Raw genomic sequence first — 15,497 nt, 5'->3', positions numbered from 1 at the left:
TGCCTCACATCATAAGCTGAGCTTCACAATGGTAAATTAGTGGGTGCATCAGTCTTCTCCTCTGGATGAGGAAGAATGGCCACTATGGCAATTGCTTATTCCTATATAATTTACATAGAGCGAGGTGCTTCATAAAAGATGCAATCATTAGGTGAATAAGCCCTGATCCTCAGCCCACTAAAAAAGTCTGTTAGATTGCACTGCATCATATCAATGTGCTTCTCCCTTTTATAGTTTTTTATTTCCAGATTCTTCAGTAGGTTTACTCTGCTTTTGCCATTCAGATAATATAATATAACATGGTTTGTCACTTGTGATAAAGGTTTTGTGTTACATTATTGGTGCTTTGAGACATCAGCAAAATCGACCGTACTGCCTAATGTGTTAGAAATTGTAATATAATTCCTGTAAAATGATAGGTGACATAAAATCACATCTTGAGACTTACTAAATGTATTATAAAAACTGATAACTAGACACATATGACCCTTACGTTGCCCCTTTGAAATAAGCCTTGGTGAAGTAAGGTCTATATTCCCAATATGACATTTTTCTAAATTTTTACCAGAAATGATTATTAAAGTAGATTTGTAAAATAAGCACAAATCAATGGCATTTATGCTACTGTTCATTATTTTATCTGCTACATATAATGGGAGCCATTTCACACACCAGTTATAGCAAAAATAATGTTGGAGAAAGATCTAAAGAAATTCATTAAAGAGGACCTTTCATTGGTCCAAACATTGCAAGATAATTTCCAGGCTACATAGAGCGGCACCAGGGATCTCACTGCACTTACTATTATCCCTGGGCGCCGCTCCATTCGCCTGCTGTGTCCTCCAGTATCTTCACTGAATTGGTTAGACTAGGCGGAGTCTGCCCTGTTTTACCCTGGGCGTTCCTTCTCCCAGGCTGTAGTGCTGTCCAATCGCAGTGCAGGGCTTACAGCCTGGGAGAAGGAACGCCCAGGGTGAAAAAGGGCAGACTCCACCTAGTCTAAAACTTAGTTTTTATGCTAATTTGCTTCTCTCTATCAATTTGACTACTGTACATATTAATGAAAATAGTGTTAGTAACACTAATTCATAGTATTTCATGACATTTAAATGCTTACTTTGGACATAGTTGCAGATTTTCCAAAATTCCTACCCAGGAATGGACTTTTTCATGCTAACTCCACCCTCAAATTCCTAATACAGTGAAGGAGATCGGCACTGGAGATGAGCAGATTTCTTAAAAATTCTATAACATTTGGTTCAAATTTATTTGTGGAAAACTCAATTAAAAAAGGCTATTTCCTGGCTGCAGATAGGCTTTATAGTGGTGTAGAACACTGTGCCTTCCAGTAACATGCATAGGGAGTCTGCTGTGGTAGTGAGACAATACTGTGAAATAGTATGACATGTAGATGGCAGGCCTCCCTTTTAGAATCACTGCACACTTCACTTATTTGGGGGGGTCATGTGGCCAAAACTGACCAAATAAATCAAGTGTGAAATCAGCCTTAAAGGTCAATGTTCTCATCAAGAAGCACACTCCTTTTACACTGTTGTCAGCTGATTCCACATAGATGTCTACAGAACCTGCTCCCGACAGAGTAAAGAGGGTGTCAGCGATAAGTTTTTGTTGATGTCACTGATTATTTTTCCCTTCCTCTAAACTGTCAGAGAAATAAACCCCCAAAAATCGGATCCTATCTGTGGAGCATCCGCCTTCACTTGGTCAGCATTTGGTCAGTAAACCTTCAGTATTGCTAATGCCAAAAAAAACAGGAGTGGATCCAAAACAGAGATGACATGTGAATGGAATATTTGCATGTCTACTGTGTTTTGAACCCACTCCTACTATTAGCTACCAAATCTTAAGTCAATTCTGATGCATAGGGACCATGTCATATAGGCCATATAGCTGGTACATAGACAGGATCAGTTGTGCGCCAAATTTTTCCTTCCTTCTGACAGATCAGAAGAAGTGTCAAATAAATGATGATGTCTGCCAGGCTGAAATGCAAAATCGTGGCCCAGTCATAAAGTGGGGAGGGTTGGAACAGCATGAGAAGTCCACAGAGTGGCCCTATGACATAGTGGTGAGGTGGAAGAAGCATGAGGGGACCACAGAGTTTCCCAATGACAGTGTGGAGGTGGAAGCAACATTAGGAGGAGGCCACAGAGTGGCACAATGACAGTGTGGAGGTAGCAGCAGCATCATGAAGAGGCCACAGGGTGGCACAATGACAGTATGGAGGTGGTATCAGCAGCATTAGGATGCCAAAGAGTCGCACAATGACAGAGTGTGGAGGTGGCATCAGCAGCATCAGGAGGAAGGCACAGGTTGGCACCATGACAGTGTGTAGGTGGCAGCAGAAGCAACATCATGAGGAGGCCACCAGGTCAGGTGGCACAATGACAGAGTGTGTAGGTGGCAGCATCAGGGGGCCACAGAGTGGCACAATGACAGGGTGTGGAGATGGAGGCAGCATCAGCATCAGGAGGAGGCCACAGGGTGGCACAATGACAGTGTGGAGGTGGCAGCAGCATCAGGAGGAGGCCAAAGGGTGGACAATGACAGAGTGTGAAGGTGGTGGCAGCAGCATCAGGAGGAGACAACAAAGTGGCACATTGACAGAGTGTGGAGGTTGAGGCAGCAGCAACATCAGGATGAGGCCACCGGATGGCACAATTACAGAGTGTGGAGGTGGCAGCATCAGGAGGCCAAAGAGTGGCACAATGAGAGAGTGTGGATGTGGAGGCAGCAGCAGCATTAGGAGGAGGCCATTGGATGGCACAATGACAGTGTGGAGGTGGTATCAGCAGCATTAGGAGGCCAAAGAGTGGTACAATGACAAAGTGTGGAGGTTCCGGCAGCAGCAGCATCAGGAGGAGGCCACAGGGTGGCACAATGACAATGTGGAGGTGGTATCAGCAGCATTAGGAGGCCAAAGAGTGGTACAATGACAAAGTGTGGAGGTTCCGGCAGCAGCAGCATCAGGAGGAGGCCACAGGGTGGCACAATGACAATGTGGAGGTGGTATCAGCAGCATTAGGAGGCCAAAGAGTGGCACAATGACAAAGTGTGGAGGTTCCGGCAGCAGCAGCATCAGGAGGAGGCCACAGGGTGGCACAATGACAGTGTGGAGGTGGCAGCAGCAGCATCTAGATCCCACAGAGTGGCACAGTGCCAGAGTGTGGAGATGGAGGCGGAAGCAACCTAAAGAGGAGGCCACAGGGTGGCACAATGACAGTGTGGAGGTGGCAGCAGCATCAGGAGGAGGCCACAGGGTGGCATAATGACAGAGCGTGGAGGTGGTGGCAGTAGCAGCATCAGGAGGAGGGCACAGGGTGGCACAATGATAGTGTGTGGAGGTGGCAGCAGCAGCATCAGGAAGTAGGCCACACGGAGGCACAATGACAGAGTGTGAACGTAGTGTCAGAAGCAGCATTAGGAAGAGGCAATAGGGTGGCACAATGACAGTGTGGAGGTGGTATCAGCAGCATCAGGAGGCCAAAGAGTGACAGAGTGTGGAGGTGGCAGCAGTAGCAGCATTAGGAGGAGGGCACAGATGGCACAATCACAGTGTGTAGGTGGCAGCATCAGGAGGCCACAGAGTGTGGAGGTGGCTGCAGCAGTAGCATCAGGAGGAGACAGCAGAGTGGCACAATGACAGAGTTTGGAAGCGGAGGCAGCAGCAGCATCAGGAGGAGGCCACAGGGTGGCACAATGACTGTGTGGAGGTGGCAGCAGCAGCATCTGGAGGCCGCAGAGCGGCACAATGACTTCGACATAGTGCACATGAATTAGTCTAAGTTGGAGCGCATGCGCAAATATACTTATCTTGAAACCAACTAAGACCAAACGCAGAGCCAATTAATATCTAAGTGCATTGATTTGAGCAGTAGAAGATTGATCAATCAAAAGCTCTGAAGGTCTAGTGCATGGGCAATGGAATAGAATTCTCTAAGATGGAACGCTTGCGCAATGGAGAATTAGGACTAGCTCCTCTATGGAGGATATATAGAGGAGACTATGTCTAAGCCCCAGCGCCTGCGCAAAGAAGAATTTGATTATTCATTGGAGCCCCCCTCTGATAGGCCAACAGTGAACGTAGTAACCAAACTAATACATAGTAGCCAATTAGACGATGACACCACCAGAGGGAGGTTTTAAATGCTTTCGGTCCCGCCCCTTTCACCCTCACACTGCCTGAAGCCCTGAGGACGCCAAGTGGCGAAACATGTCGGGGAGCAGAGTGTGATAGTGTGTGTGTTTTAGACAGCGTGTGTCTGTGGTCAGCGACTAGTGACTATCATGCAGAGTACTTCAGACAGGGAGGCCCGCTAAGAGTGTGTGCTCCATAGACTGCCAGTTCGAGCACACTGTGAGAGAAACAATGTCAGCACAATTCAACTGTATTAACCATATAAAGGAGGGGAGCCAGTTAGGTAGGAAACAAATGTGAGCCTCTAGCTAGCCTTGTAGTGTTATTACTAATGATCACAACTGAAGCAACAAGTTCACAGACACAGCTGAGGATTTTAAACGTTAGTCTTGAGTAGCAACATTTTATTAAAGAAAATAAACGTCATGTTTTATACAGGTCAATATCCACACGTGTAAATCAAGAGACAATTATTGGTCCATGTGACCATTTGTAAATATGCTTAGAGGACACACGGTGGCACAATGACAGTGTGGAGGTGACAGCAGCAGCATCAGAAGGCCACAGAGTGGCAAAATGACAGAGTGTAGAGGTGGCAGCATCAGGAGGAGGCCACAGTATGGCATAATGACAGTGTGTAGGTGGCTGCAGAAGCATCAGGAGGCCACAGAGTGGCAAGCTGACATAGTGTTGAGGTAGCAGCAGCATCTGGAGACCACAGAGTGATAAGGTGACATAGTGTGGAAGTGTCAGCAGCATCATGAGACCACAGAGTGCCAAGGTGATATAGTGTGGAGGTGGCAGCAGCATCAGGAGACCACAGAGTGACCCATTGACAGAGTGGGGAGGTGGGTGGCAATACCAGTACCAGCTGAAGATGGTGGGAGGTGATATAGTGTGGAGGTGGCAGCAGCATCAAGAGACTACAGAGTGACCTGTTGACAGAGTGGGGAAGTGGGTGGCAATACCAGTACCAGCTGAAGATGGTGGGTGAAAGAAGGAGCACTTGGCATCAGATGCGTGGCATCAGGCGGGTGGCAGCATCGGAATAGTAGCTGAGGCAGGTAGCCAGAAGAATCCAGTCTCTTTTGTCAAAACGTTGGTGTGGCACCATGGATGATCTAGTCTGATGCATCAGGCATTGGTGGTTGAAAATCTTGGCTGATCCATGCCTGATTCATATTGACAAAGGTCAGTCTCTCCACATTTTCGGTGGACAGGCGAGTTTTTCTTGGGGCAACTATGGCCCCCGCACACTAAAACCTCTCTCTAATGCCACACTACTGGCAAGGCAGGACAGCTTTTCCAGAGCAAACTCTGCCAGTTGCGGTCAAAAATCTAGTTTAGCGGCCCAGTAGTCCAGCGGATCTTCAATGTGGGGTGGCAGGGTGCTGTCCAAGTATGCCACCACCTGCTGGTTCAGGTTCTGCTCCAGGTCTAGTTGCTGCTGCTGGTGAGTAGTTTCTTTACTAAGCGGATGAAGAAAGCTGCTCAATCAGCAACTCTAGACTCAAGTTGCTGCTGATGGAGCTGGAACTGCTCCAACCTGCCAGAGCAGCCATGGCATAAGAACGTGAGCACAGAGCCCCCCCCCCCTCCCTCCAGTCACCTGCGAGAGGATGGACAATGGCGGAAATAGGCAGTACTACACCCACAGCCCCTTTGTCCTCCTCATTCTGGAATTTACCTTGACCCGGAATGTCTTTTCCTTTAACAACAAATTGTACCACCAGCTCAGGGGCACTGCGATGGGTATCATTGTGCCCCATTGTATGCAAATTTGTTCCTTGTCTGGTGGGAAGAGACTATTGTGTTTGCGGAGGACAGGGGAAATGCATGTAACCGCATAGGGCTGTGGGCGCTGTACATTGATGACATCTTTGTCATCTGGAATGGGCAGCGACCAGCTTTTGAGTCCTTTGTTAAGGAGTTGAACCAAAACCGGATTGGCCTACGTTTCACCCATGAATCCGACAAGGTGTCCTTACCATTCTTAGATGTAATGATCACTAGGAATTAGGGAGCTGAACTGGACACCACAGTTTATAGAAAGCTAAGTTCGACCAATTCCCTTCTGAGACGGGAGAGCAGCCATCCTACACCACTTAGAAGAGGAATCCCCAAGACACAATTCCTGTGTCTCTGCAGGAATTGTTCCACTAAACGTGAGTTCATGCGTAAGGCTTCTGACTTACGAACCAGATTCTCACAACACAGCTATCCGGATAAGGTCCTCAGACCTGCATTTACAGTAGGTCAGCCCTACAAGAAGAAAGGCCTAACCTCCTTTCCCCCAAACCAGAATACAGGATTGATTCGCCTTGTCACTACATATGACAAGGCAGCACAGCAGATACGGAAGATGGTGACCCAACAATTGCAAATTCTCACTATGGATCTGAAAGCAGTGGTAGGGGACTATCCATACATCATGTACCGTCGCGGGCGGAGCCTGCGTTATAGATTGTTGCATTCCTACCACCAAACCCCTCTGGCTGCTTATGGTTAGACCAACAAACACGTAGCAAAGGCTGCTTCAAGTGTAGTGGGTGTGTGGCCTGCAAATACATCCAGACTTGTCCGCAGTTCACCTGTAATAATACAGGGAAAATATATTCCATTCAACATTACATAGATTGCAAAACAAGAGGGGTTATCTATCGCTTCTCCTGTGAATGCGGTATGGAGTATATTGGAAAAACCACCCGCAAACTCTGTAGAAAAGTAGGGGAACATTTGAACGACATTGCCAATAGGAAGGACATACCAATAGCTCAACATATCTAATGTCATCATCAGGGTAAGGCTAACGTGTCCTTCATGGGTATTGATAGGGTCTTGCCCAGCGTAGTGGCGGAAACTTGGACTGTTTAATTCTCCAAAGAGAAGCCTGCTGGATTTACTATCTGAAGACCATGACTCCGCTGCGCTTGAATTAACAATTGAATTATAGTTGCTTCCTTTAAACTCTATCCTTACACACTGGTTCACATTAGACAGTTTAGTGAAATGTATGGATTTATGCTTTTTGGAGATTAGGTAGATTTGTTTTCTTCCCCCCTTTATTTCCACTTTATCTGATCTCCGACTGTCCTCTAATTTTGTCTCAGCCTGTCCTTTAATGTTGTCTCAACTCTGCTCTATCTGACAGATTTGTTCATTTCCACCTTCAGTTTATTTGTTTTCAGACAGAATACCATTCTATTTAATTTTCGTCTTATTCATGTCAAGGGAATATGTTTATATTTGCCCTGGTGTCATGGGAAGATATTTATATTTGCCTGGTCCCTCCGATCCCTATATGTAATTGACTGTTCTGCGTTTCCTGCATTAAGTGCTCTTCTCTTTATTTATTTATAGAGTGGACACCTGGATGTTCGGGTTCGATGGGTTCGGCCGAACTTCACAAAAAAGTTCAAGTTCGGGACCCGAACTTGACCCCGAACCCCATTGAAGTCAATGAGGAACCAAACTTTTCAGCACTAAAATGGCTGTAAAAATGTCATAGTAAGGGCTAGAGGGATACAAATGCCAGCAAAATGTGGTTAAGAGAATGGCAAGTGTTCTGCAAACAAAAGTGGATAGGGAAATGACTTTAAATATCATAAAATATGCAAAAAAATAATAAATAAAATATTGATCTGGGAGGACGAGGTCCATTTGGAGTAGTAGGTTGAGAAGGGGTGGATGTGGCGGTGTAGGTGGAAGCTGTGGCGGAGGAGGAGGAGGTAGCCTACACTGCTTTTTTTTTTTTTTTTATCAGGGTACACCCCAAAACATTAAGAAATATAACCTGTGATAACCCCATCCAGTTGTGCTAAACACACATTCAGACAATACACTGGATGCAGGGCAGGCCAGCACCTCCAAGGCATAAAAGGCAAGCTCAGGCCATGTGCCCAATTTGGAGACCCAAAAGTTGCAGGGGGCAGAGCCATCAGTCAGTTGGTGTAGGCACAAACATACTGCCCCACCATGTCGCTTGTCCCCGTGATGTTCACAAATCAATTGGATATCTGCTCTATCAACCTTCGATGTTCTTTTCTGCGCCTACCATATTGATCACGGTTAGCGGCAAATCAGAATTCCACCCTGGAGAGGGAGCGTGAGAAAGAGAGACCACATCCAAGGGAGATCAATGCATGAAATTTAATTGTGATTGAGCGGAAATGTGGGATAAACTATTTAAATGGAAGACTTGAAGGGAAGGAAGGGGACACGGCAATTACCCATTCCCGACTCGGGGAGGTAGTGACGATAAATAACAATACAGGACTCTTAAAATGCACTGTTATTGGAATGATTAATATAAAAATTCTAGGGAATGTCACTGGGGTATTTTGGATTTGGAAACGCTAGCCAGGAGAGGCCCTGCTGCCGCTTTGTTGACTCTAAATAACTTCTGCCTGATCGCACGTCCCTGTGACGTCCACCATCCATTTGGATATTTTCTCTATCAACTTTCAATGTTATTTTCTGAGCCTACCATGTTGATCACGGTTATCGGCGAATCAGGGTTCCACGCCAGAGAGGGAGCATGAGAAAGAGAGACCACATCCAAGGGAGGTCAATGGCGGGAATGGGATGAAGCAGAAATGTGGGACAAATTATTAAAGCAGAAGTATCGAATGAAAGGGCCAATTAAAGACAAATTTTAGAAATTTAAGTCCCTGTCATGTAGAGTAGGGGTTTTTCATCGCCAGAAATGGGTTATTGTCACCAACCAATGGAACAGATTCTTTTTAAAAATTATGTGTCTACTATGTATAGCAGTGGTATATCACACCAAAAAATTAGTGAATTTCACCCGAAAATGTAACACACAAATTAGTGAATTCTTTTTTAACTGTCTACTAGGTATAGCAGTGGTATCTCACACCCGAATATTGGTGAATTTCACACGAAAATGTAACAGACAAATAAGTGATTTTGTTTTTACCTGTCTACTATGTATAGCAGTGGTATATCACGCCCAAAAATTGGAGAATCTCACCCAAAAATGTGACAGACAAAGTAGTGAAATAAAATAAAATACGTACCAAAAAAATTTGATTTATAAGGTGGGGGTCCATATGGAGTAGGAATTTGAGGAGGCGGTGTAAAAGCGTTGTACAGTTGTGTTCAAAATTATTCAACCCCCAATGCTGTAAAGGGTTTTAAGGAATTTAGTGTACATTTGTAATTGTGTTCAGAATGAAATCTTACAAGGACTTTTTAAAGAACCAAATGCAACTAAAATGACATCAATTGTTTTTGTAATACAGTATTAAATGTTTTTTTTTGTGATTTCTTCATTGACACAATTATTCAACCCCTTAAAGACTACCACTCTTAAGAACAGAGGTTCATTCAAGTGTTTTCGATCAGGTATTGAAAACACCTGTGGATGTCAAGGAGCAGCAATCAAGCATAATAAGCACCAATTAGGCAGATTTAAAAGGACTGTGATACTCAGCTCCTTCTAGACATTTACTGGTGTGTTTACAAACATGGTGAAGGCAAGAGAATGGTCCAGGAAGACAAGAGAAGAGGTGATTTCTCTTCACAGGAAGGGCAATGGCTATAAGAAGATTGCAAAGATGTTAAACATACCAAGAGACACCATAGGAAGCATCATTCGCAAATTCAAGGCAAAGGGCACTGTTGAAACGCTACCTGGTCGTGGCAGAAAGAAGATGCTGACTTTGACTGCTGTTCGCTACCTGAAGAGCAAAGTGGAGAAAAGTCCCCGTGTGACTGCTGAGGAACTGAAAAAAGATTTGTCAGATGTGGGTCCCGAAGTTTCAGCTCAGACAATAAGGCGCACACTGCGTAATGAAGGCCTCCATGCCAAAACTCCCAGGCGCACCCCCTTGCTGTCTCCAAAGAATAAGAGTCGACTGCAGTATGCCAAAAGTCATGTGGACAAACCACAAACGTTTTGGGATAGTGTTCTGTGGACTGATGAAACAAAATTAGAACTGTTTTGGCCCATGGATCAACGCTATGTTTGGAGGAGGAAGAACAAGGCCTATGAAGAGAAGAACACCTTGCCTACTGTGAAGCATGGCGAGGGGTCAATCATGCTTTGGGGCTGTTTTGCTTCTACAGGTACAGGGAAGCTTCAGAGTGTGCAAGGTACCATGAATTCTCTTCAGTACCAGGAGATATTGGATGAAAATGTGATGCAGTCCGTCACAAAACTGAGGCTTGGGAGACGTTGGACCTTTCAACAGGACAATGATCCCAAGCATACCTCCAAGTCCACTAGAGCATGGTTGCAGATTAAAGGCTGGAACATTTTGAAGTGGCCATCGCAGTCACCAGACTTAAATCCGATTGAGAGCCTCTGGTGGGACTTAAAGAAAGCAGTTGCAGGGCGCAAGCCTAAGAATGTGAATGAACTGGAGGCTATTGCCCATGAAGAATGGGCGAAGATACCCGTAGATCGCTGCAAGACACTTGTGTCAAGCTAGGCTTCACATTTAAAAGCTGTTATAACTTGGGGGTTGAATAAAACTGATAATGATGTGAGCACAGAAAAGACATTTGTGGTTATTTCATTATAAATGTTATGTTATATTTGTCTGACTTACAAGTACCTCTTTGATTTAATTGTAAACAAGATGACTGAAATGATCAAAATCAATGTCAAACTGGCCAAAACACTCAATTTCAGAGGGGGTTGAATAATTTTGAACACAACTGTAGGTGGAAGCAGCGGTGTAGGAGGACGAGGTAGCCAACAATTTTTTTTTTAAAATGTTTTAAATTTTTTTATTAGGGTACACTCCAGTGTGAATAAAAAGTGTTAAATACAAGAATGAGCAATTGTGCTGTAGTATAGCAATGGCTGATTAAGGCCGGTATAAATGTCTATTCTGCAAAAGGTAAGGGCAAGTCCTGTGGGATCCATGCCTGGTTCATTTTAATGAACGTAAGCTTGTCCACATTGGCTGTGGACAGGCGGCTGTGCTTGTCTGTGATAACGCCCCCCTGCCGTGCTAAACACACGTTAATATAATACACTGGCTGCAGGGCAGGCCAGCACCTCCAAGGTGTAAAGGGCAAGCTCAGGCCATGTGCCCAATTTGGAGACATAGAAGTTGAAGGAGGCAGACCCATCATTCAGTATGTGTAGGCGTGTGCACACATAGTGCTCCACCATGTTGGTGAAATGCAGCCTCCTGCTAAGACGTTACATATCAGCTGGTGGTGCTGGTTGTTGTGGCGTGCTGATAAAGCTTTTCCACATTTCAGCCATGCTAACCCTGTCTTCTGAGGTGCTGGCAGTGGCCCAGCTGTATTGGCGACCTCTTCCTTCTCCTCTGCCTTTGCCTTTTGCTTTCACTGTGCCCCCGCTGTCAGGTAGGAATGCCACCAGAAGCGTGTCTACCAGCGTGCGCTTGTACTCGCGCATCTTACGATCATGCTCCAGTGACGGAATTAAGGACGGTACTTTGTCCTTTGTCCGTGGCCACCCAGTAATCAGCACAAGTTAGAATGTGGGCAACTCGGCGGTCGTTCCAGAGACACTGCAGCATGTAATCACTCATGTGTGTCAGGCTGCCCAGAGGCAACGAAAAGCTGTCCTCTGTGGGAGGTGTATTGTCTGTGTCCTCTGTATATCCCCAGCCACGCACCAGTGATGGCCATGAGCTGGTCTGGGTGCCACCCTGCTGTGACCAAGGTCCCTCCTCTTCTATCTCCTCCTCCTCCTCATCCTCCACCTCGTCATACTCCAGAACTGTGCCCTGGCTGGACAATTGTGTACCTGGCGGTTGTGGGTGCAGGAACACACCCTCGGAGCCACTTGTGAATAACTAGCCGGAAACCCTACAAAATTATCCCTATTCCTCCTCCTCCTATGCTACATCCTCTTCCATCATTGCCAGCAGCGTTTTTTCAAGGAGGCATAGAAGTGGGATAGTAACGCTGAGAACGGCGTTATCGGCACTGGCCATGTTGGCGGATTACTCAAAACAGCGCAACAAGTAACACAGGTCTCGCATGGAGGCCCAGTCATTGGTGGTGAAGTGGTGCTGTTCCGCTGAGCGACTCACCTGTGCGTGCTGCAGATGAAACTCCACTATCGCCTGCTGCTGCTCGCACAGTCTGTCCAGCATGTGCAAGGTGGATTTCCACCTTGTGGGCACGTCGCATATGAGGCAGTGAGCGGGAAGGCCGAAGTTACGCTGCAGCAGTGACAGGTGAGCAGCAGCAGGGTGAGAACGTCGAAAGCGCGCACAGACGGGCCACACTTTATGCAGCAGCTCTGACATATCAGGGTAATTTTTAAGGAATCTCTGCACCACCAAATTCAGCACATGTGCCAGGCAAGGGATGTGCGTCAAACCGGCTAGTCCCGAGAGATTTCACCCATTATTGCACACTACCAGGCCGGGCTTGAGGCTCACTGGCACCAACCACTCATCGGTCTGTTGTTCAAGGCCCATCAACAGCTCCTGCGCAGTGTGGGGTTTGTCCCCCAAAAAGATAAGTTTTAAAACTGCCCGCTGTTGTTTACCCCTGGCTGTGCTGAAGTTGGTGGTGAAGGTGTTACGCTGACGTATGAGGAGCCAGTAGAGGATGAGGAAGCGGAGTAGGAGGAAGCAACAGGAGGCAAACTGAAGTGCCCTGCAATCCTCGGTGGTGGAAGGACATGCGCCAAACTGCTATCTGCTTCAGGCCCATCCGCCACTGCATTTACCCAGTGTGCTGTTATGGAGATAAAACGTCCCTGACCGTGCTTACTGGTCCACGTATCCGTAGTGAGGTGCACCTTGCCACAGATGGCGTTGCGCAGTGCACACCTGATTTTGTCCCCCACTAGGTTGTGCAGGGAAGGGATGGCTTGCCTGGAAAAGTAGTGGTGGCTGGGCACGACATACTGTGGGACAGCCACCACCATAAGGCCTTTAAAACTCTCCGTCTCCACCAGACGGATGGCAGCATTTCAAAGGCCAGTCATTTAATAATGCTTTCATGGGACATTGTGGAGCTGCTTGGTGACCCAGGTGGTGGTGTTGCTGGCAGATCCTCTGTTTGCAGGGTGGCAGGTGGCACTGTCACTCCAGAGGTGGATGAAGAGGCCGAGAATACAGCAGAAGAGGAAGCAGGAGGAGCCAGAGAACTTTCTTGGTTTTTGAGGTGTCTACTCCCCTGCAGTCGTGCTTTGCACTTAAATGCCTTACCATGCAGGTTGTTCTTAGGTTTATGCCTCGCTTCCGGCTCTGATCGCACAGTGTGCAAACCACTCGTGTCTTATAATTAGCACATTGTCTGAAGAACTGCCACGCCAGGGAACTCCTTGGAGCTGGATTTGGTGTGCTTGTTCCCTTGCTGCGGTGAGCAGTAGCAGGCGTACTGTCTAGGGGATGGCCGCTCCGCTTTTGCACCCTGCTCCCTCTTTTGCTGTGCTAATGGTTCTGTGCAATCACTGCCTCTTCCTCCGAACTACACAGGTCACTTGCATGAGTGACTCATCGTCCTCCACGTCATCTTCCGCCCAGTCTTCACCCCTGCCCTCGTTGTCAGTCTGCACACTTTCAAAAGCCCCAGCAGTTGGCACCTGTGTTTCGTCATCATCCGAGACGTGCTGCGATGGTCCTCTCATTTACTCATCTTGAAACATAAGTGGTTGGACATCGGACAATTTCTTCCACTTCAGGAGCAGGGATAGGTGGATGGCCCTGGGAAACCCTGCTAACAGAGTCATCAAAATGCAGAAGATACTGTTGCATGACTTAAGGCTCAGGCTTCTTGGCTGATTTGCAAGGGGGTGAGGTGAAAGACTGATGGACATCGGCTGCAGGAGACTGGGTGGGAGACAATGTGAAGAAACTGGAGGACTGTCATCAACCCAATCTACTATCGTCTGTACTTGTTCTGGCCTCACCATTCGTAGAGCCGCATTAGGCCCAACCAAATACTGCTGCAGTGTCTGTCGAGTACTCGCACCTGAGGAAGGTGCATCATTTGTGAGTGTAGCTGGCACAGATCGACCATGTCCTCTCCCTACAAAAGGAGCTCCACCAGCAGCACCGTGACTGGGGCCACGTCCCTTATTTGACGATCTACTCATATTTCGCAAATTTAGGATCTTGCCCTAAATGGGTGTTTAATTAATAGCAGAATAGAACAACAGTATGTAAAGGTTGTATCTCACATGTTCAGATGCAAATTAGGCTGCAATTTAAGTTTTTTGCCCAAAATTGCTGTTTTTGAAATAACAGAATAGAACCACAGTATCTAAAGTGTGTATCTCACACGTACAGATCCAGGCTAGGTCACAATTTAAATGTTATGCCCCAAATGGCTGTTTTTGAAATAACAGAATAGAAGCACATTATCTAAAGATTGTATCTCACACGTACAGATCCAGACTAGGCTGCAATTAAAGTTTTTTGTCCAAAATGGGTGTTTGTTTAATAACAGAATATGACAGCAGTATACACTCACCTAAAGAATTATTAGGAACACCTGTTCTATTTCTCATTAATGCGATTATCTAGTCAACCAATGACACGGCAGTTGCTTCAATGCATGTCGGGTTGTGGTCCTGGTCAAGACAGTCTCCTGAACTCCAAACTGAATGTCAGAATAGGAAAAAAAAGGTGGACTACAACAGCAGAAGACCCCACCGGGTACCACTCATTTCCACTACAAATAGGAAAAAGAGGCTACAATTTGCACGAGCTCACCAAAATTGGACTGTTGAAGACTGGAAAAATGTTGCCTGGTCTGATGAGTCTCGATTTCTGTTGAGACATTCAAATGGTAGAGTCCGAATTTGGCATAAACAGAATTAGAACATGTATCTATCATGCCTTGTTACCATTGTGCAGGCTGGTGGTGGTGTAATGGTGTGGGGGATGTTTTCTGGGCACACTTTAGGCCCCTTAGTGCCAATTGGACATCGTTTAAATGCCACGGGCTACCTGAGCATTGTTTCTGACCATGTCCATCCCTTCATGACCACCATGTACCCATCCTCTGATGCCTACTTCCAGCAGGATAATGCACCATGTCACAAAGCTCAAATCATTTCAAATTGGTTTCTTGAACATGACAATGAGTTAACTGTACTAAAATGGCCCCCACAGTCACCAGATCTCAATCCAATAGAGCATCTTTGGGATGTGGTGGAACGGGAGCTTAGTGCCCTGGATGTGCATCCCTCAAAATCTCCATAAACTGCAAGATGCTATCCTATCAATATGGACCAACATTTCTAAAGAATGCTATCAGTACATTGTTGAATCAATGCCACATAGAATTAAGGCAGTTCTGAAGGAAAAAGGAGGTCCAACACCGTATTAGTATGGTGTTCCTAATAATTCTTTAGGTGAGTGTATAA

This window comes from Bufo gargarizans, chromosome 6 (genome assembly GCF_014858855.1).
Source record: "Bufo gargarizans isolate SCDJY-AF-19 chromosome 6, ASM1485885v1, whole genome shotgun sequence".
NCBI classification, from domain to species: domain Eukaryota; kingdom Metazoa; phylum Chordata; class Amphibia; order Anura; family Bufonidae; genus Bufo; species Bufo gargarizans.
The sequence above is the reverse complement of the archived record's forward strand: the minus strand, read 5'-3'. Positions refer to the sequence as shown.